Genomic DNA, 21,736 nt, shown 5'->3' with positions numbered 1-21,736 from the left:
CCCAATGGCTTCTCAGAAATGTGAGACAACCACCACCACCTGCCATTAATCTTTTTTTCAAAATCCAGCCGTCCTCAAAAGAATGCGATCAATAAGCATGTGAAATGTAAAGCAAACACCACGACTAGCCTACCAGTGTTATGTCTTGTACCCAGCTGTGAATGACCCATTGCTTATCAAAGTACAAATGGCTAAGGTAAATATTAAACTAAATTCTTCAGATTCCATTCGCCTACAGGGTTGGCACCTGTAGCTTCACCTGATTTATAAGCAAAAAAAAATCTGTGGGGAAGGCACCACCTTCTGGGCCAGGCTGGACATTCAGGGGAAACCTAATTACAGAAACCTGGGTATAACATGTGGAAGGAAACTGATAGTGATGGTGAGTACTTAACCCAGGCATAGGCAAACTCGGCCCTCCAGATGTTTTGGGACTACAACTCCCATCATCCCTGACCACTGGTCCTGTTAGCTAGGGATGATGGGAGTTGCAGTCCCAAAACATCTAGAGGGCCAAGTTTGCCTATGCCGGACTTAACCCTCTTCCCACCCAGCACTTCTCCCTTGCATTCCACCTCCACAGCTGATTTTCTCCTAGCTATTGTTATTACGACAATTTATTACTCATCCTTCATCCCCTGGTCCCAGGCAGTGGCGTAGCGCGGGGGGTGCAGGGGGGCCCGGCCGCACCGGGCGCAACATCTGGGGGTTAGGGAAATCCACGGGTTAGGGGGCGCAAATCCATGGGTTAGGGGGCGCAAATTACTTGCCTTGCTGATAACCCACGCTACGCCACTGGTCCCAGGTCAGATTATAGCAATTAAAACACAATGTTAAAAACAGTTTAAGGCAACTTAAATTTACAGAACTGGGGGGGGGGCTCCTAAACAATAACAATGCAGTGGACCCTCTAGTTACATACTGCCCTGGATACGTAAAGTTCGGGTTACGAATGCGGCAAACCTGGAAGTGTATACTTCCGCATTTCGCCGTGCATGCAGAGAAGTGCACTTTGGCAAGGCTCCTAACAGAATATTAAAAACACGATAAAACATCAAACAAAAACTTCCCTAAACAGAGCTGCCTTCAGATGTTTTGCAAAAGTCAGATACAGTGGTGCCTCGCAAGACGAAAAGAATCCGTTCCGCGAGTCTCTTCGTCTAGTGGTTTTTTCGTCTTGCGAAGCGTCCCTATTAGCGGCTTAGCGGCTTAGAAAAAGGGGAAAAAAGGGGGAAAACTCGCAAGACTCGCAAGCCCATAGGGAAATTCGTCTTGCGAAGCGCCTCGAAAAACAGAAAACCATTTCGTCTAGTGGGTTTTTTGTCTTGCGAGGCATTCGTCTTGCGGGGCACCACTGTACAGTGGTACCTCGGGTTACAGACGCTTCAGGTTACAGACTCCACTAACACAGAAATAGTGCATCAGGTTAATAACTTTGCTTCAGGATGAGAACAGAAATCTCTCGGTGGCAACACAGCAGCAGCAGGAGGCCCCATTAGCTAAAGTGGTACCTCAGGTTAAGAACAGTTTCAGGTTAAGAACGGACCTCCAGAACGAATTAAGTTGTTAACCCGAGGTACCACTGTAGTTGTTTATTTCATTGACATCTGATGGGAGGGCATTCCACAAGGTGGACGCCACTACCGAGAAGGCCTTCTGCCTGGTTCCCTGTAACCTCACTTCTCACAGTGAGGGAACCACCAGAAGGCCTTCGGAGTCTGAGGAAGACTGTGTGTTATGTACTGAGCTAGGATCCTAGAATGCAACAACTGGGTTGGCCTGCAGGAGCAGCCCAATCAGGCTCTAGGAGGGAAGCAGAGTCAGCCAATCCCATGGGACCCATTGTGTAAATAATGTATAAAAAGCCTGAGGTTCTGGGGGAGAATTCACTGTTTATGAGATACAATAAAGAACATGAAATCACTATGCGACTCTGAGTAGATTTCACTGTGCCTGTGCCATCAGCTGCCCAGGTGCAAACTGTTGATAGACTGACTAGAATGCAAACAGCCATAGTCTGTATAGCAGCAGATTTACTTTGGGTTTTGCTTTACTTTTTGGATTTTTCAAGGTCTGAGGAAATCCAAATTTAGTCAACGAAAGCATGGATGCCCAGAAATCTTGGACTCAGACAGCCTCAGATGCATGGTAAAGTTCAGTGTGGACAAGCCCAGAGTCAAGCCATCATTCCACAGAGTTCATGAGGATTATCTACATAACACTGTTTTTCTCGCAGCAAACACAGGTTTAACTGACAATTACCCTCTGAACCCTCCGGCAAACTTTGGTGATCAGCATCTCTCAGGGCATTTGAAGTCTCAAATAAGGTATTGGATTACAACCTGTCTTTCTGGGCTTTATCTGAGCTGCCTGAAGCTAAGGGGTAAATGAGATCCCGTTAAAGACTGCAATCTGGCCATAGCTGGCAATACAAGAAATGGGATACTGTGATCTTGGTCTGGGCAGAATAGCAATTTTCCAGCAGATGTGTGTGTGTTTGTATAATATAATGTGTATAAATATAATGAGTTGTGGTGAAGCAGAAAAATATCCTCTATCATTACTGCCCAAGAGGCCCAAGCAAGGGAAAATGTGCATATGTCAGTTTCTTAGTCTACACCATCATTTTCACAGACATAAACTACCATAAACTCAGAGCCTTTTGCCTTCCCTCTGATTTCAAACTGAACTCATGAAAAGTGAACCTTTTTACAAGCCGGGTCTCTGCTTAAACAGTGCATTTCCTCTAGCAATACACTCCACTGCTCTGCTCTTAATAAAATCCACCCCTACGACAGAGCTAACAAAACCAAGGCATGGAAATTTGTTAGTTTTTAGCCGTGAGCCACATTCATCAGGACTGCAGTGCAGGATGAGTTGCACTGCCTTCCTTGTACCCATCCTTAACTAAGGTCAGTGTAAAACCTTTAACTGGGTCTCTCTGCTTTGGTTTCTGGGTCTGTCTGTCACTATAATAACTATAATTACAGACATTGTAATGCTGTGCAACAGTGAAGGAGAACAGATAGAAATACAGTGGTACCTCGGGTTACAGACGCTTCAGGTTACAGACTCTGCCAACCAAGATATAGTACCTCGGGTTAAGAACTTTGCTTCAGGATGAGAACAGAAATTGTGCTCCAGTGGCAGCAGGAGGCCCCATTAGCTAAAGTGGTGCTTCAGGTTAAGAACAGTTTCAGGTTAAGAACGGACCTCCGGAACGAATTAAGTTCTTAACCCGAGGTACCACTGTGAAAGTAAAGTTGTAATATGATAACCAGTAATATTAATGTCCAGCAAGGATGAATGAGCTGGAAACAGATGTTTGGACCTGGTGGTCAGAGCCAGTTCAACTATCTAGGCCCAGGCCAACTCCCGGTGATGGGGACTGCAGTCTAACATCTGGAGGGCCACAGGTTCCCCATCTGGTAGGGAACAGCCATCTGGATTAGCAGAATCCTAGGGCTGTGGGCTGTGTTAGAAGCCTGTGTCTAGACTCTTACAAACAGGCCTATACCTATCTTGGCTTTACCAATTCTTTATTGAGCATTTTAGACCTAACCACCTAGAGTGAGCTTCCCTGACCTCACCAGCAGCTTAAGGAAACACATTCCTGTCCTCTTCTACTATTACACTGCTTCTAGCACGTCTGGTATCTAATGCTAACTGAAGCTGTGCTTCAGAATCCTCTGATATAACGGGGGGTGGGGGAGTCCTGTCCCACCGACAGTGGCAAAAGTCCCTGAACCAGTCCTACATGGGATTTAGGAGACAGGGCACATTCCAAACCAAAAAGGCAGCTGCTTTCTGGAGTGGCAATCCTATACCCTCTTTCCTTAGAGTAAGTCTCATTTAACTAAATGGGGACTACGTCTATGGAGGTATGTACAGGACTGCAATCAGCTAAATTCATTGATTTTCATTGGGAGTTAGAAGTCTCCAAGTGTATTTTTTATTGTTATAAACTGTACTTTTGAATAAATACACAGACACACATGTATATACACACCAAATAAATCTCCAAGTGTCAATTTTGTACCTGGGATATCCAAATCTCTCTTAAAATAGTGGGGAAGAGTTATTATACCTTCGTTTTTCCCCCAAGCAGTTGCATGATGGATGGCTTTCTCCACATCGCCCAACTCTGCAAACATCCCCCTAAGTGTTTCGGCCTGATCTCTTGCTCCACATTGTGCAGAGTCTGGCAATCACAAACAAATGAAACAAACTATTCCATTGGTTAAATCGTCCTGCGTCCAAAATCAATTGGTCTTCAGAATGCATGTTTCAACTGATATCTGTCAATAACCTCTGAAACTATGCAAGGATTATGCAGGTCTTCAGTGGCATTTATTTGTGCCGAAGAGAAGAATGTACAGTATATTGTTATAATAGGGAAACAAGTTGGTTTTTTTTAAAAAAAGTTATCGTTCAGCAGTCAGAATACTCCAAATTGGCTGAGAATTGAAAATAAAACTCAAGCCATCTTTCTTGGCCATCACACTGGACATGCAGGCTCTGAGTGGCCTCCAGCATGGTTTCCTGATTGGCTGGGATCCATTATTATATAGCAGCCTCCAGGTCAAGTACTCATGGCTAATGAGTACTTGGGTCTTGAGCATTTCTAAGCAAGATTCAGTTTTCTGCTTGACCCATCTTCCTTAACTTCTGCCTTATCCAATTCTCACATCATTATGGGCTTCCTATTTGAATTCTGACCAGGCGCCATTTTCCTGTAAATTCTAATTAGAGAGAAAAACAATGGATTGGATCCAAAGGATATTTAGTTATTTCCATTGACGAGTCACGTTGATTTAAATGTTTACCTACTGATTGCAATGGGACTAAAGTGTGACTAACTTCTTCTAGATGCAAACTAAAAAGAATTTCACCAGTGTTTTATCCAGTATCTTCTATGATCACAAGAGATTATATGAACATAGGAAGCCATTTTATACTGAGTCAGACCATTGGTCCATCTAGCTCTGACTGGCAGCAGATCTCCAGGCTTTCAGAGAGGGGACATTCCCAGCCCTACTTGGAGATGACACTGATTAAAACTGGGACCTTCTGCATCCAAAGCAGATGCTGAACCACTGAACCATGGTCCTTCCCTTACAACATATAGGGTGGGGGTCAGCAACCTTTTTCAGCCATGAGCCAGTCCACTGTCCCTCAGACCATGTGGTGGGACAGACTATATTTTTTTTTTGGGGGGGGGGTGAACGAATTCCTATGCGCCACATTTTAAATAAAAGGACACATTCTACTCGTGTAAAAACACACTGATTCCTGGACCGTCCGCGGGCCGGATTGAGAAGGCGATTGGGCCGGATCCAGCCCACGGACCTTAGGTTGCCTACCCCTGATATAGGGTTATGTTACAGTATGAAAAACAGGGTGAATAAAGAAGATACAGGGTTATATTCAGCATGGCATCATGTCAGGGACCTCTTAGCACAAGAATTACAGCTCAACACTCCATGAACCCCTAAATTTCTTCTGGGACGCCCCCCCCAGCCCTCTGGAGCACATCTGGGGAGGGGAGGGGCTGCCACACATTGAGAGGAAGGGAAGTCCCATTGTGCTAGAGGTAATCCTTGTGCTAATGCAACAAGTCAGTTGAGTAACACCTACAGGTCCCTGGACGGCACACAACAAGCATTAAAAGCACAATTAACAACCAGCATTAAAAAAAGACATCATTGTCAACAATCAAACAGGTAAAGCAAGCACCATGCATTTCATCCTTCCCCAGAGGCGTAGCTGTCAACTTTTCCCTTTTTTAAAGGGAAATTCCCTTATTCCGGATAGGATTGCTCGCAAGAAAAGGGAAAAGTTGACAGCTATGCCCAGAGATAAGCATGCACTACAAAGGAAGAGGCATGCCAGTTAGCTGTTTTTGTCATTGTGTGCAGCAGCAAATAAATAAAGGAGGAGGGTGGCTTCTGCTGGGGCGGCCGGTATTGTGACGTGGTCAAGCCAAAGCTTGGCTCTCTGCTTTCTCTGCCAGGGCTCTGAAACAATGGGATCTTTATTACAGGGTGCCTAAATAAATAATACAGCCCTCAAATACAAGAGAGAGAAAGAGACTTCTATTCTGAAAAGTTCTCAAACTAAGAACTGCTTATGGCTTGGAGCATATTTATAATTACTTGGGGAGGTGGTAAGTCTCACTGAACTCAATGGGGTTTCCTTGTGACACACACACGATTGCACTGTTAATCATTTAATCAAATCCAGATATTAAAAATACACTGACTGGATAGAACAATAGATAGCCACCACAGTTACATCACACAATGGATGCTCAGCCATAACATGTGTACAACTACATTCCACAGTTCAAGGCTAAGATTACAATGCTCAGTGTGTGGGTGGGTACTGGCAATCTCTCAGACAGAATATATTTCATTTTGACCATACAATGATGAATTCTAAAAAAGAGTGACGCAGCACTGAGGGAAGACCTTTGAATGACGTTGAGGAAACCAGTAATAATGAGCATTTAGCTCACATGCACAGAGAACCACAATTGTGTTCATACATTATCACGGTTTCTGAGAACAAGGAGGATTCAAAACACTTTTGCCCAAATGCACTTAGAATCCCCTGAGTATAGAAAGGTAGGAAGTGGAACCGGCCCATGCAGAGACATGAGGGGTTGGGTATGGGTGCATATTTCATCACAACTTTAAGCCCACATGTTTTCCAGCCCAAATCCTTGAATGGGTTGTTGTTTTTTGTATGTTATTACCTATACAGTAAAAGGTAAAGGTAAAGGGACCCCTGACCATTAGGTCCAGTCACGGACGACACTGGGGTTGGGGCACTCATCTCGTTTTATTGGCCGAGGGAGCCAGCATACAGCTTCCGGGTCATGTGGTCAGCATGACTAAGCCACTTCTGGTGAACCAGAGCAGCACACGGAAATGCCGTTTACCTTCCTACTGGAGTGGTACCTATTTATCTACTTGCACTTTGGCGTGCTTTTGAACTGCTAGGTTGGCAAGAGCAGGGACCGAGCAACAGGAGCTCACCCGTTGCGGGGATTCGAACTGCCAACCTTCTGATCGGCAAGCCCTAGGCTCTGTGGTTTAACCCACAGCCACCCTCATTCCTTAGCCTATACAGTACACACCAACAAATCTGTATGTAGTGGCATCTTAATTCTAACAGAAAAAGGGGCACAGCATATCACACATCCTGAGATTTGACCCCCAAATCCTGAGTATTAAATGATTTCTACTTTAAATGAAAGATTAGTCAAATTCCAGTTCTCCCAGAAATACATTAGCATCTAAGACGGAAAACATTTTTAAAACAACCTGTTGAAGAATATGGATTTAAGTGAAGACAGGGTAGGCAATGGAATTTAAACAGCAGTCAGTCAGTCAGATTAATGTTTCTGGGAAGAGTGGCTCTTTTGAGGGAATTCTCATCCTATCTTCAGGATTATTTTTTTAGAAAATAGGCCCCTTTCCCCAACCATAGCAGCCATCCTCGTAAATATCACATTCACTCACTATTGGATCACACGTGTTAAAATGGTGAAGAAACTGTTGTGATTCCCATGTTCCTTTGGGCAGAATGAACTAATAATCCAAATAATAGGTACTCTTTCAAATGGACACTCTTCTTTTGCATAAAATAATCTTCTAAGATCAGGGATGAACAACCTTTTTCTGCTTGCCAGGAACATAACTGGCCAGAACCTATATCCCAGTGGTGGGTAGACCTGGAGTACATGAGGCCACCCCACTTTTCCTCTCACTTTCTGACAAGCTATAGGCAGACTTGCTGATATAGCAGCATCAACGTGGCTTACAGGAGCTAAAAAAGACTTGGTGTCTGTTGTAACATCTAGTTCCATTAGTGTACAAAGTGCTCCATTTCCAGGTGAAATGAACATGAGGTCAGTCAGGTGCATTTTTTCTTCTTCGTGTAGCTGCATGAACTACAACCTTGGGTCACCAAGCAATCCTTGTTATTTTTTTGACCTGCTTAACTAGAAGTGGGTGGGGTGGGTGAGGCATCATGCCTATGCTGGGTAAAGACATGGATCAATCTGGAGGACAGAGAAGTGCTGGACTTAGAGGGTCACGATAATCGATTCGGATGGCACGCCTACTTGTGGCATGGGCAGAGGAGAACGCATAAGGAATTTGGAAACCACATATTCAGGGGCCCACTGATTGAGGTATGGGAAAGGTATAAAGACGTGCTAGAACCTAGAACACCCCACTGGCTGTCACCATTAGAAGTTATGTCTGTTAAAAAGACCAATATGAGGGCCAATTGGGCCACATATGAACAACTGTTAACGAAGGAGGAAGGAAAGTGGAAAATGAGACCGTACGAGCAGGTTAAGGACCAAGTCTACGATTGGTTGCACTACTTCCAGACAAACGATATGTTTAGGAAAGATTTTAAAGATAAAGGATATGCTGATAAAAACTCCAGATTCCAAATCGAAATCTTGAAAAATAATATAAAAACTTTGTCTAAAATGTACAATCAGCTACTAGACTGGAACCTAATTGACGAGGAAGTCAAGTCGGTAATGACACACTGGGCTAGAGATTTTGGCCGTAACATTTACTTCGAAGAATGGGAAAAACTATGGAAACAACATCTTAAGTTTACGGCTTGTGTGACACTTAAGGAGAATCTAATGAAAATGTTCTACCGTTGGTATATGACACCTGCCAAATTAGCCAGAATGTACGGATCCTGTAACAAATGTTGGAAGTGCAAGGAGAGAGAGGGGACCTTCTACCATATGTGGTGGGAATGCCAAAAAGTCAAAGGGTTCTGGGAGAGTGTGTATAATGAAATAAAGAAAATCTTAAGTTATACTTTCGTTAAAAAACCTGAGGCATTCCTGCTGGGATTGGTAGGAAGGGAGATAAAAAGGAAAGACTATAAGCTGTTTCAGTACGCAACAACGGCAGCAAGGGTTCTATTAGCTAAAAATTGGAAATTAGAGGGTCTGCCGACAATTGAGGATTGGAGATCAAAATTACTAGACTATGTGGAGATGGATAAGATGACAGGGAAAATTAGATATATAAAAGACCAGAGGTTTGCAAAAGATTGGGAAAGTTATACGAAATATCTGGAAAACTTAAGCGATGGACAGATAACGTTAGTGGGTTTTAAAGGTGCTCTGTAAGAAGCAAAGGGTACTGTCTAAAGAAAAACAGGTGAACTAGAATGATTAATGACATTACAAAACAAGAAATGCGGAATTATTTGTTTTTCATTAATACGGATGATTTGTGGGAAGGTTGAAGGAAGTCACTCTTTAAAAAAATTTGTGAAATATTATGTGGAATATTATAGTTTGTTTTGTACTTTGATTAATGTAAACCAATAAAAATTATGCATGAAAAAAAAAAGAAGTGGGTGGGGTGGGAGAACAGCCTTGCCACTTCCAACTGCAATTTAAAAGTTGCAACTTGTTGAAGTCCCCCAAGCGAGAACATTGTGCCAAATATAGAACAGGACATTAAAGTTGTATTACTGTAGCTGGCATGCAAGATGTCACAGCCATTTGAATAGCTGAAGTTTGACGGGCATCTTGTGTCATGGGAACAGGCTCCTGCAGGGAAACAATGTGAAATAAAAGAGCCTTGTGGTCTTCTTTCAATGCCTCTTGGGTAGATGTGTCACTTCTGTTCATCACAGGGGCAACTAGGCACCCTAAATCTGCCTCTTGGATGCCGATGTGATAAGAGTCAAACAGCAGCAGCGTGGGTTGGATTTAAACTGGTGGCCTGAAATAAAAAGGGACACCATTCTCCAGTCCCCTGAGATGAGGCAGGAGGTGGAATCTACCTGTTCACCTCTGTCCTGAAATCTGAAACTCATTACAAAGCTGAAATTCGGGCCAAGTAAACAAGAGCTAGTGAAAAAGCCAGACCTAAGTTTCTATTGTGCCTGGGCCAAGTTTCTGGTGCCAGGAGGTGGATTTATGGGTTACAGGCTGAAATGTAGAAGCTTTGCATGTGTAGAGCACAAGTGGGATTTATTTATTTAATCCCCCAGAAAGGGAAAAAGACAACCACGGCATCAAGCACCTTTCTTTGAGCCAAATGAAAGATAATCCAGCCACCACCATGGTTAGGTTTTGTTGTTAAGAGTGGTTGGTTTTGTCATCTTTGCCAAAGCCCAATTTGTGGTCTTTATTTCATTGGTATCAGCTTCAAAACAGGTGTCGATCAATAACCCAGATGTGAGGCTCCACTAATAGAATCCCTTTTGAAACCCTGCCTGTCAGGACGTGCCCCCAATTAATGTCCCTAGCAGATGGTCCCTCAGTAGACCTACAAAGCTCCTCTTCTGTTCTTAAGTGCCAGGTTCCTATAAAAAAAGGTAAGGTAAAGGACCCTTGGACAGTTAAGTCCAGTCAAAGGTGACTATGGGGTTGTGGCGCTCATCTCGCTTTCAGGTCAAGGGAGACAGCATTTGTCCACAGACAGCTTTCCGAGTCATGTGGCCAGCATGACTAAACTGCTTCTAGCACAACGGAACACCGTGACAGAAATGCTGTTTCTCTTCCCACCACAGCAGTACCTATTTATCTACTTGCACTGGTGTGCTTTTGAACTGCTGGGTTGGCAGGAGCTGAGACAGAGTGTGATAGGGTGAGCTCCCATTGCCAGGTTCCTTTACTTTCTTATTGGCATCCCAGGCATGACTGTAACTAACAAATTATATGAGGCTCTTCTTGAGGGTGCACCAGTGAAATTTCTCTATTGGCAAACATACACACCAAACCGAAAAACTCCAGCTGTTTTCAGATTTTGAAAAAGTACAGCTGCTTTCAGAATTTGGATCATAGTGAAATTTGCATTCCACAAGGAGAGTTTGACCGGCAACGAAGTGATGCAGGGTGGAATACAGATGTCTAGCTTTGTAGTTAATAGATCCACCATATGCAAAAACAATAAATAAAAACTGTTCATGAATTGCAGCCTGCAGTGAGCTGCTACTTAAAATGGCCTTCTAATAATAGTGTGAGAAGAAGCTGGGAGAGTTTGGGCACATGCAAATTGAACATTTGCCACCCTGAAGAAAGTCTACACCTTTGTGGATTAAACCAAAATATGAAGAGCATGAGCTCAGTTCACTTTTAATTGGAAGGCTCCTTAAAGGTACAAATCCCCTAGTAATGCAGAACATGTGCCTGCTGCAAATATGAGGCAGGAGGATGGAATGATCTCTTTTTTGGTGCTACAAAACAAACATTCCTGGTGGAAACTGAGCTCTGAGTGTTTGAAATTCTTACTTGGCATGCAGTTCATCCACTTAGGCTTTCTTATACCACCATGGAGTTGATGGCTACCGCAGTAGGGTAACGTGATTTGGATGGGCCTCTTTAACCAATTAAAAATGGGCACTTTTTTAAAATGATTGTTTTTTTAAGGAAAAGGCATACTTTAAAGGACAGTGGACACAGGACAATAAATTTTTGTGCTAGGGTTGTTGGCCAGCATTCCTATTTATTTTGAATGCCAGAGTCAATGAGGAAGAAAGCATCATTGTAGCTTTAGCTGTTGTTTGCCAGGAAAAAATGGAATATAAAGCATGATCATGCTGACGGGTTTATGAACGGATTTCTAGACAAAAGTAAAAGAGGACCTTACTAAAAACTAGATCTGAATTGTTGGACTCAAGCCCACATTTTATTGAATCTTATGAACCAATGAAAGAGATGCTCACTCAGCAAACCTTTCAGCATAAACTTCAGCAGAAGTTCCAGTGTATGCATGAATCTCCCAGATATGCAAAGGATTCACCATTCATTTCAGTGGAACATGTAAAAGGCAACTTTGTGGTTGATTGTGTTCCAAGGAGTAAACATTGCAGAAAATGGGCCAATGCTCATTTGTATCAAGTGACAATTTATCTGCAATAAAGCTGAGGCCTCATGTAAAAATCCTGTTCATCCTTTAAGTCAATGCAAGTTTTACTATTAAAGTGGATAGCAGTATAGTTTCACCCTGTGTGGTCACTCCAGTTTACCCTCCTTTGGGCAATCCAGCTTTTCCCCGGATGTGGGAGTTATTTATAAAATACCAGAGCAGCATTTATTTACATTTTCATGTATACAAGGAGTACATTAACATTCCACAGTGTTTATTATTTAAAAGCCTTTTGGAGGCCTCTGAAGCCAAAGGGCATCTTTCAGGGATGTCTGCAGACATGAGACCCACCCACAGTTGCAGTTACTTAATTACCCACATTGACCAAGAAGTCTGCATTGACCCTGTCTGATTTCACTGCACAAATGGTGATGAAAGGTGGGCAAGGAGTGCTGACAACAGAACAATTTAAATCAGAACTATGCAGCCTTCCTTTGCCACACACATTGCCAATGTCATCTGAAATCAAGTAGGGTTTTTACTGAAGGGAAAAGGAGACACAAAGCAAAATGACACATTCTTGTTTGTTTCCTGACATGCAGATGAAGATACGATCAAAATACGTCTGTTCTGCTGGCCTCAGAAGAACTACATGGATTTTAATTACCTGACAATAGTACCTCAAACTTAACGGAGAAACAAATAAAGGCTCATTCATATCTTGGTTTATTAAACAGAGATATGATCATCTAAAAGCAGCCATTAGGTTCCCAATTCTGGCACAAGAAGTATTCTTCAACTTTCTACTCTTAAAGCAGGAGAGGACAATGTCACTGGCATAATTGCATTTGCCCTGGATGAGGCCATATACAAAGAGCACGAGTACCTGCAACACATTTGCTGTTGTTTCAGATACAGATGGTGAGAAGATGTTGTGTCCCACAACCCCTCTAACATGCATGTTAAAGGCTAGAGGGACCACTTGCGAGTGGAGGACCATAATCCTTGCCATGGTTCAGACCAGGGTTAGTAGTCCTCAAAAGCATCCTATATTCCTGGCCAGCTGCAGACCAAACTACACATTACACAGGAGATCCATGCTTCTTACACAAGCTCCATGATCATTATGTTGGAGGTACCAATGTTTGTTTGTTTTTTACTTAAAAGCAGCTGTGCATAGGGTGGGGGTTCAAATTTGATCAGAGTTGTGGTGCTTAACCTTTTCTCCCTGTAGTCCAAATCACACACACCCTCCTTAAATTAGGTTACTTCATACTTCATAAATTAGGTTGGGAAATTATACAGCATCCATCCCCTAACCCACAGCTCCAATCAAATTTGGAGGCAGCCTTCCCCTGCCAGTTGCTTTTCAATAAAAATAAAACACTGATCAATTCAATCATGGACCTTTCACTTAATTCAAAGTTTGGCCATCACTTCTTCTATACACTGTATATAACCTTATATACCGACCTTCAGTCAAATGGTTTCCAGAGCAGCTCACAACAAAATACATACAAAATCAGAAACAAAATGATAAAATCAGAAGAAAAAAAACTTATGAAGAAACCAGCAATTAAAAATAGCAGATGAATGCAGATGAAACTCAGAACTTTAAAAGCCTGGGAAATTTGCACTTCTCTGGCTTTTTCAATGAAAAGTTCTCCAACTCACACCCCTCCCCCTCAGTACAATGAAGCATATATTACGAGAAAGTGTCACACACAAAAATGCTCATACTAGTAAAACATAATGTACAGAAATGCACTATGTTAGATAAAATAACTTGCAATTATGTGTGTATCCAGCAAAATTGTATGCAAAAACGCATACGAATTTGAATGCTGACTTAAAAAAACAACAACAGACTGATGTGGAAATGGGTAGAATTAAACTTAAGAATGGAAAAACAAGGAATTGGTAGAAACTGAAATCGACAGATTTGTCTATCCTTAGCAGGCATGCAAGTCTCCTTGGTTACAGTCTCCCCAACAATGGTGATATCTATTTCTATTAAAATCATAGTAATTACTTCTAAATGTGCATCTTTACATATAAATTAGCATATGTTCACTTTATGCATCCCTGTGCCTTCTTTTGTTCTCCATTTTTGACAGTGCGTAATTTGGTCCCATCTCCCTCTTCCTTCTGCATACCCATTAATCTGTTCTATGAGTTCTCCCAACCCCCTCAAGCAGATCGTGGGAGCATAGGACACACCAGAGGAGTGGGTAAAATTTCTATTTCACAAACAGAAATTGTTATATTAATGGGTAGTTTAATGCCATCCCATGTCCCATATTAAAATAATTTTATCAACCAGTTAATGAGCTGATTTTCGGTATGCATTCCAGGGCAGAAATGCCTTTGCTTCAACCTGTTTAACCTTTGATGATGATGCATTGCTACTGCTATAGCTGTGGTGGGTATTTTTAACCTTTCATAACAAATGCACTTAAAAATACACTGCTTTTGCAGTTTAATATTTAATATATCCAAAAGAGGGCCTCTAAAGCTTTCTCAGACTCTCAATCACTACTGAAATAACATCCTTGTTAGAAGCCCATACCTCCTATACAAAGTTTCTAACTGAGACCAATATCTTATCTGATGCAATTTAACAATTTTGGTTGTAGAACTTTTTCCAACCAGAGTAAAGTCAGTAAAACCTTGAGAATTATAGACTTTAACTGGTTGATTCCTATTATTCCTCTTACGAGTATTTTGTTTTTATATTCTGTGTTTTATTGCAGTGCTGTATGTAGTGTTATATATTGTTTAACTTATGTATTACTGTTTGCCACCTTGTCAAAAGAAATTCTAAAAAGCAGGATATAAATTTATTGACTATAATTTTTTAAATACAATTTCTCCTTGAGTTTATGCATCTTCAGTTTAGTGAAACAGGATTAATTTTAATCATTAATCCCCTTTCAAATGGGTTTGTATGGTATTTTTGTATGGTATTTCCACTTGAAAGCAGAACTACATTAAGTGAAATAGGTGGTTTTTGAATATGATTGAAATGTTTTTAACTTCTTTTTTGAAAAAGTGATTATTACATTTCTGTTTAAAGTTTCCTGGCAATGATCACACAACACAGTCACAGATTAAGTCAGCTAGCCTATGTATGCCAACCAGGGGATAAGGCCTATTGGACATAATTGAATTTACTTCTGAGTACCATAAATATGCAAAGGACTGAACAGCAAATCTCTCATTTTCATTACTGAGTTTAGCCATTTTACACAAATGTCTCAAGGAAACGCACAAATGTTAGTAAAATATACAATACAACATTTAAAACCAACATGCAACACAAGCTAATCAAATCAGAAAAACAATTGTTCCACACACAACTCAGCTCTAACTCCCAGAAAAAGCCCCCAAAGAAGAGAATACCACTAGCTGTTGCAAACAAAAATTAACAAATACATACCTAGGGAGCAAGAAATAGATTTGCTTGACACTGAAAATTTGTCAGTGTTGGCACCAGGAATACCTGGGGAGAACATTCCAAGGACAGGGGGCCACTACTAACAAGACCCACAATCTTCTCACTGCCCTCTGAACCCTCGCTGGCTGGAAGCATACAGAGAAGCACCTGCAATGCTGACCACAGGATCCAGGCAGGCTCATATGCAGAAAAGTTTTCCACAAGGCACGAAGAACCTGAGCCACATAAGGCTTTATAGGTTGACACCAGCCCCTTGAATTGGGCCCAGAAACAAATTAGCAGCCAGCGCAGTACTGGATTTATGCGTTTGGACTGTGTGATTCCTTTCAATAATCTGGCTGCTGAATTCTGCACCAGCTGCAGTTGCAGGTCCATTAAAACGTTGCAGTAATCCAGTGGTGAGGTTACCAAGGCATAGATCACTGAAGACATGTTATCCTCATCTAGATAGGGTTGCACTTGGGCTACTAGCCAAAGCTAGTGGAAGGCCTTGTTATTCTGCTATAACCTGCTTTTCTCAAAGCAGCTATGAGACTCCTGTATAGGGCCAGCCCACCCATGAGGCAAGGTAAGGCAACTGCCTCAGGCAGCAGGATCTACTGGGGCAGCAGATCCCAATGTAGATCTTTATTCAGTGCCAGCTGATTCAAGAGGCAAGGTAATAGCCTCTGGAGACAGGATTCACAGGGGCAGCAGATCCCAGTGCCAATCTTTCTCCTCCCTCCCCCTTGTTCCTGATGTAGATCTCCCCTCACTCCTTCTTCCTTGGCGACGAGGGGGGGTGCCATTTTGGAGCCCACCTCAGGTGCCAAAATGTCTTGGGCCAGCCCTGCTCCTATATGTAGGCTCTCAGCCGATGTGGATATTTCTTTCGTTTCAAAATTGTGCAAAAGTTTACACAATCTCGAATTGCCAGCCTTTATTCCCTGAAGTTTTTAGTCGAGACGGAGTAGCTGTTTCTACACAGCTCTGCTTATTTCCTTGGCAGCAGCAAGAGAGAATCCCATTAATGGATCCCTGCATCACACAGCTGTAATGGAAAAGGTAACTGCTGCCCTTGCAATTGTTACAAATGCTTTGCGAATGAATAATAAAGCTTCCATTTAGCTTCCAACTGGTGCATATTGAGGGAAATGTGGCAAATCTGATGGCCGCAGCCCTGTACTGACTCTTAAGTGATCCTACCGCAGTCAGTAAAACATCTCTGGAATGAATTAATCCAGGTATAGGGCCAAAGTGGTTCCGAATTTTAGCCTAGCTCATTCTAAATTAACTCTTACTCTAGACAAGATATAATCTTACTATATAAGGCTAGCACAGACAACACTGCAAGTTATTTATTTTTTACTTTTTTCCAATTCTATAAAAGCAAGTCAGCTATAGCTCCAATACAAATAAAAAAAAAGCCCCACAGAATTTCAATGCATTCTTTATGGTTTTCACCTCCATTTTCCTGAGGTTTCAAACAAGAGCACAACTTCCTTGCACTGCTAACATTTTTTCACATTTAAAAAAATGCAACAAACTGGGTTCAAATGGTCAGTTACACATTTTGCGTCCTGAAGTACCACATCACTGAACTCTAAACTGTGTAAGAAGAAAACAGAATGCCTTTCTCAATCTCCCACTGGCAGTTTCAAATCCACCTTCTCTATAAATCCCATTCACCTTCCTTAATGATTTATTGTCTCCAGATGTGTACACGCATAACCAGGAATCAGAACCAATCAATATAATGTCTATAACATATGTCTTCTCTCTCCCCGACCGAATTTGTCATTTCTAAAGATAGGCTGTCAAGCGAACCCTTGACAAAAACCAGTCATAATTACCTGCATGCCATCATTTGGTGCTGTCTCTGTTTTAACTGTACTTCCCAAGCTGTTGGCTGAAAGAGATCGAGGTTTTGACAGACAGCATTGTTTCCCTTGGAGTGCTGGCAAGTAGCAAAATGTTGCTGTTATTCCTTTAACTCTCTTCCCACACAGGAGTGCAATTTCCGAAAGCACAGTGAGAGAGGACTCCGCTTCTTTTGAGTTTTCTTTGGTTCCCCTAGCTACTTTTAGATCATAAAGGTAATTGGAAGGATTCCCTGTCCAATCATGGGGAAGTAGGTGGGGCTAGAATAATGAACCTGAAACTCTGGCTTCAGAGTAAAAGCGTTTCAGCCTGACCCAGATCTCCTCATGCAAAAGAGAAAAGGGAAAGCACCCGCCAGCACTGGACAAAAGGATAAACTGGGGGATTTACGCCACTGATTACAGTCCAGCTCAAGGCTCAGTTAGTAACTAGAATCTTTTAAGGTATTGAAACAGCACACAGGGCAGCCGCACATTCATAATGCGCTCTGCTTATAGTATAAACCTCACATAACTCATTTGTTTCTGAGGGAAAAGAGTCTTTTATTACTTCCTTGTTTATTCTTTTCTCTTTCTCTGCTTGCCAGACATTAGCAACATTTTGATAGGAATGTTTCCAGCTCTTTGTAAGGAATATACAGTATTTGGAGTGCAGAGGCACAAGTTAGGCCTTTCTAAAGAGGATGGCCAGCTAATGGATGCTTTCCTAATTATGGTGTTTGTTCACAAAAGTACCCCTGCAAATTATATGCACGAGGAAAATCATGGTGTATGAAGAATTCATACTCCTATCTACGCAGGTGTCCGACAGGTATGTATTTGAATTCAGTGGTCCAGAATTAAGACAATAAAAAGTGAAACTCTAAGGTATAAATAACTACTGGGAGGGGCTGCAGCTGTGCAGTAGCAATTGCATTGCAGGTGTGAGACCTCAAGTTCAACCTCAGCAGATCCAGCAAAAAGTTTTCATGCAACAGAGCTTGGAAGAAGGTCTTCCTGAGATTTTGGAGAGGTGCTACCAGCCCAGGTAGGCAATAATGAACCAGATGGATCATTAGCCTGTCTTATAAACAATTTGCTTTGTATTCTTCTCATGGGTGTAGCTTGTGAGATCGTTCTCACAAACAAAAATTGTAATATGATAGAGACAGAATAAGAACCAGATTTACCTATGTGTCTTTAGCAGAAAAACCTCCCAGCTTACTCAAAACACAGGTATATTCACATTAAGCTATGGATAACGAACTCTTAAAACCCATAGGTCTCATTTGGATTTTGCTCCATAAGGTATGAATAAAGCTGGTTGGAGATGTATCTAGATGGATACAGCTAGGAGCTGTACCAATCACTGCTTCTCTGCTGTAAGATACAAGTGGAATTGCAACTGACTTTCCACACTTCAGAATGGGGCATAGCACTTTTTTGGGAGGGGGGTGTACATTCCCCTGAACAAACTCCCTCCAGTGCACACCAATTTTTAAATTCTGTTCTTTAATTTGCATGAATATGCTTATTTAAATTACAATTTTGTGATTACTTTCAGGATGTCAAAAATTATTAGAGGGCATTTTAGGGCAAATTTCATACATGAGGTGGGGTGTGAATTAATATATTGCTAAAATGGCAGCAGCCAAAAAGGTAGTGGAGGTTATTATAGTCATCCCCGTCCCCACTTGAACATGCTAATGATATTTCATTTCAGCATTATTGCACAAATTTTTCCTTTGAAAATATAGCTGGATACATTATAGCTCTAATTAAAAGATTGAATTTAAAAATAAGCATGACAATAAAATGGCACCCAGCCTGTGAAGGTGCACAGAAATGGCAATAGGTTCACCCTGCCTGATATATCACTGCACATGTCAGAAGCATGCCTCTTAGAAGGGTGGAGGAGTAGTCTAAAGCAGCAGAGAGAGTGACTGTTCCATTTTGTGGGGGAGTCAGATTTGGCAAGTCTTTTTGGAAGGCAGTCTGAGAAAGGATGGAAGCAGCGTAGGAAAACACAGGCAGTGGCGTAGCGTGGGGGGTGCAGGGGGGGCCGGCCGCACCGGGCGCAACATCTGGGGGTTAGGGTTAGGGGGCGCAAATCCACAGGTTAGGGGGCGCAAATTACTTGCCTTGCCCCGGGTTAGGGGGCGCAAATTACTTGCCTTGCCCCGGGTTAGGGGGCGTAAATTACTTTCCTTTGCCCCAGGTGCTGACAACCCACGCTACGCCGCTGAACACAGGACCACAACAATTTGATGATGCCATCGTATGGATGCCCCATAAAAGTGGAAAGCATGACAATTACACACTAAATACTTACAGCGCAATCTTAGGCATGTCTACTCAGAAGCAAGCCCCAGTGAGTTCAACAGGACTTATACTTGAGTAAATGGGTATAGGACTGAGCCTAAGGCACCCTGAGAAAGAGCTTTCATGTGAATCTCACATTTGTACTTGAGAACTGATGTATTACAAGAATCGGATAATATTTAACCAAGTTGCAGAACAAGTCTTTGGCTTGGGAAAAATGTATTTCCTCCTGTAGAGAGGCTGACAATGTAGTAAATACTTCTACTGATAGGAAAGTATGTGAAGTTGGGGGGGGGGGAGTAGTTCTGACTAAGCAAGATGTCTAAACGCTAACTTTTTAATCAGGTGTGTTTAACAAGAGGGTGGAGCTAAATATATCCCACGTCACTACATACTAAATCAGGCTGGAGACCCTCAAGCCCAGTGCCAATTGCAGCCTTCCAGGCCTCTCTCTGGCCCTCACAACTCTCCCCTGACTGTACCCTTCTCCCCAGGCTGTCTCCCTCACTGGTTCTGCTCCGTGGGCTTTTATGTGACCAAAATGCATCCTTGGAGTATGATTATCCACTTGCTTGCTTGGATGGGAATGAAGAGATGTGTACATGCATAGACTTCTGACTTTTGTAGGGGTGCTCTATAGCCTCTTGTACAGAGGTAAGAGTCACGTCCATTACTATACTACTGCTCATTTAGAGGTATCCTAAAACACAACATCACTGTAGTGCGCAATTGAAAAGCACGTTGTCCTAAGGACATACTGAACACCCTACCTGTCCATTAGGTCAATTTTATCATTAAGGAAATTGTATCTAATTTAATATTGTCATACTGCTTTTCTGCCAAAACACAACCAATACGTTTTTCTACAATAGCACAAATTACATCAAAAATATGTCAGATACCTTGAAACAGAACAAAATTTTAAAACACAATAAAAATAAGCAGCAATATATAAACCATTAAAGCCTTAAAACAGACAACAACAAAAGCATTAACAGAGTGAGGTTCTAATCCTAAACCTTATCTGGAAGCATGTCTCAATGAACTCCATGGGACATAGTTCTTAAACTGACAGGTATAATATTGCACTGTAAAACACAGTTCATACTTTTAAAGCTGACTGGAATAAATGGAGTACCGTATCTGCCTCCAGTTTAAAAAAGAGGAAGTCTGGCAGAGCTTCACAAGCAAGCAGCTCCACAAACCTGATCAAGGGTCAGCAAACTTTTTCAGCAGGTGGCCAGTCCACTGTCCCTCAGACCTTGTGGGGGCCGGACTATATTTTTTGGGGGGGAAATAAATGAATTCCTATGCCCCACAAATAACCCAGAGATGCATTTTAAATAAAAGCACACATTCTACTCATGTAAAAACACCAGGCAGGTCCCACAAATAACCCAGAGATGTTTTTTAAATAAAATGACACATTCTACTCATGTAAAAACACGCTGATTCCCGAACCATCCACGGGCCGGATTTAGAAGGCGATTGGGCCAGATCTGGCCCCCCGTGCTTTAAAAGAGCCTTGCAGCCTTAGGTTACTCATAGCCACTGTGTTAAGGATAATACCAAACACAGAGAATAAAAATCCACATTAAAAAAAAAAATAGTGTAGTGCACTAAACAAATCAAATAAGGGGCTGATGCTGGTGAGTGCACCCAGTGAGTTTTCTAGGTTGATGTGAGAATACAGAGTAAGCTAAGGTGTACAGCTTTATACATTTTGAGAAACACTGACGCAGTGAGGTTACTATAACATCCTAAACACTTCACCCATAGGGCCAAAAAGTGTTGCATTTGCTCGTGGATGCACACCCTCTCTTAACATAAACATCTGCAAGGACACCGGCAAGTGGATTGGGTTATATGTTTTAATCTCTGGATTTGATTATAACCATGGCCTGTCTTTATATTTTTAATCTTTGGATTTTATTATCTTTCCATTGTGGTTTGAGGATTTAACTAATACATGCCACCCTCCTAGAACAACCTCTAATGTCAGTATAATGCTGCATGGTTCAAAGAATACAGCTTGAGAACTTTTGTCTAAAGATTTTGAAACTACAGATCATCTTCTAAACCAAATCCTCACGTAGGGCATGCCCCAATTTTCCTTGTAGTAATGGGCATCTTTGCAGGCAGAATCACAATCTGCCTGTCCCCACTAGACTTTTCCACTGAGCTGCATATGACTTGAAGTTGCAGGAAGGAATGTTTAGTGATAAGAATCAAACCTTCACCACTCAATG

At 42.0% G+C, this 21,736-nt stretch overlaps 2 protein-coding genes across 4 annotated transcripts in view; one reads left to right on the top strand and one right to left on the bottom strand.

Moving 5' to 3' along the window:
* Positions 1-17,317, bottom strand: part of SHROOM1 (shroom family member 1) — a 46,761-nt gene extending 29,444 nt beyond the window's left edge. The window contains exon 1 of one of the 2 annotated variants that reach the window (XM_081851047.1): positions 17,160-17,317. The gene's annotated coding sequence lies outside the window, so the exon portion shown is untranslated. The remainder of the gene's footprint in view (positions 1-17,159) is intronic. The other variant, XM_081851046.1, reaches the window with a different exon arrangement.
* Positions 1-21,736, top strand: part of GDF9 (growth differentiation factor 9) — a 49,826-nt gene that overhangs the window by 15,086 nt on the left and 13,004 nt on the right. Inside the window, exon 1 of one of the 2 annotated variants that reach the window (XM_081851084.1) lies at positions 17,495-17,630. The exons of the other annotated variant lie outside the window; for it this stretch is intronic. The gene's annotated coding sequence lies outside the window, so the exon portion shown is untranslated. Of the gene's footprint in view, positions 1-17,494; positions 17,631-21,736 lie in introns of those variants that run through there. 2 annotated transcript variants of the gene reach the window in all.

Source organism: Podarcis erhardii (assembly GCF_964252035.2).
Source record: "Podarcis erhardii genome assembly, chromosome: 2".
NCBI classification, from domain to species: Eukaryota; Metazoa; Chordata; class Lepidosauria; order Squamata; family Lacertidae; genus Podarcis; species Podarcis erhardii.
Note: the sequence above shows the minus strand (reverse complement) of the source record. Positions and strands in the feature narration are given on the sequence as shown.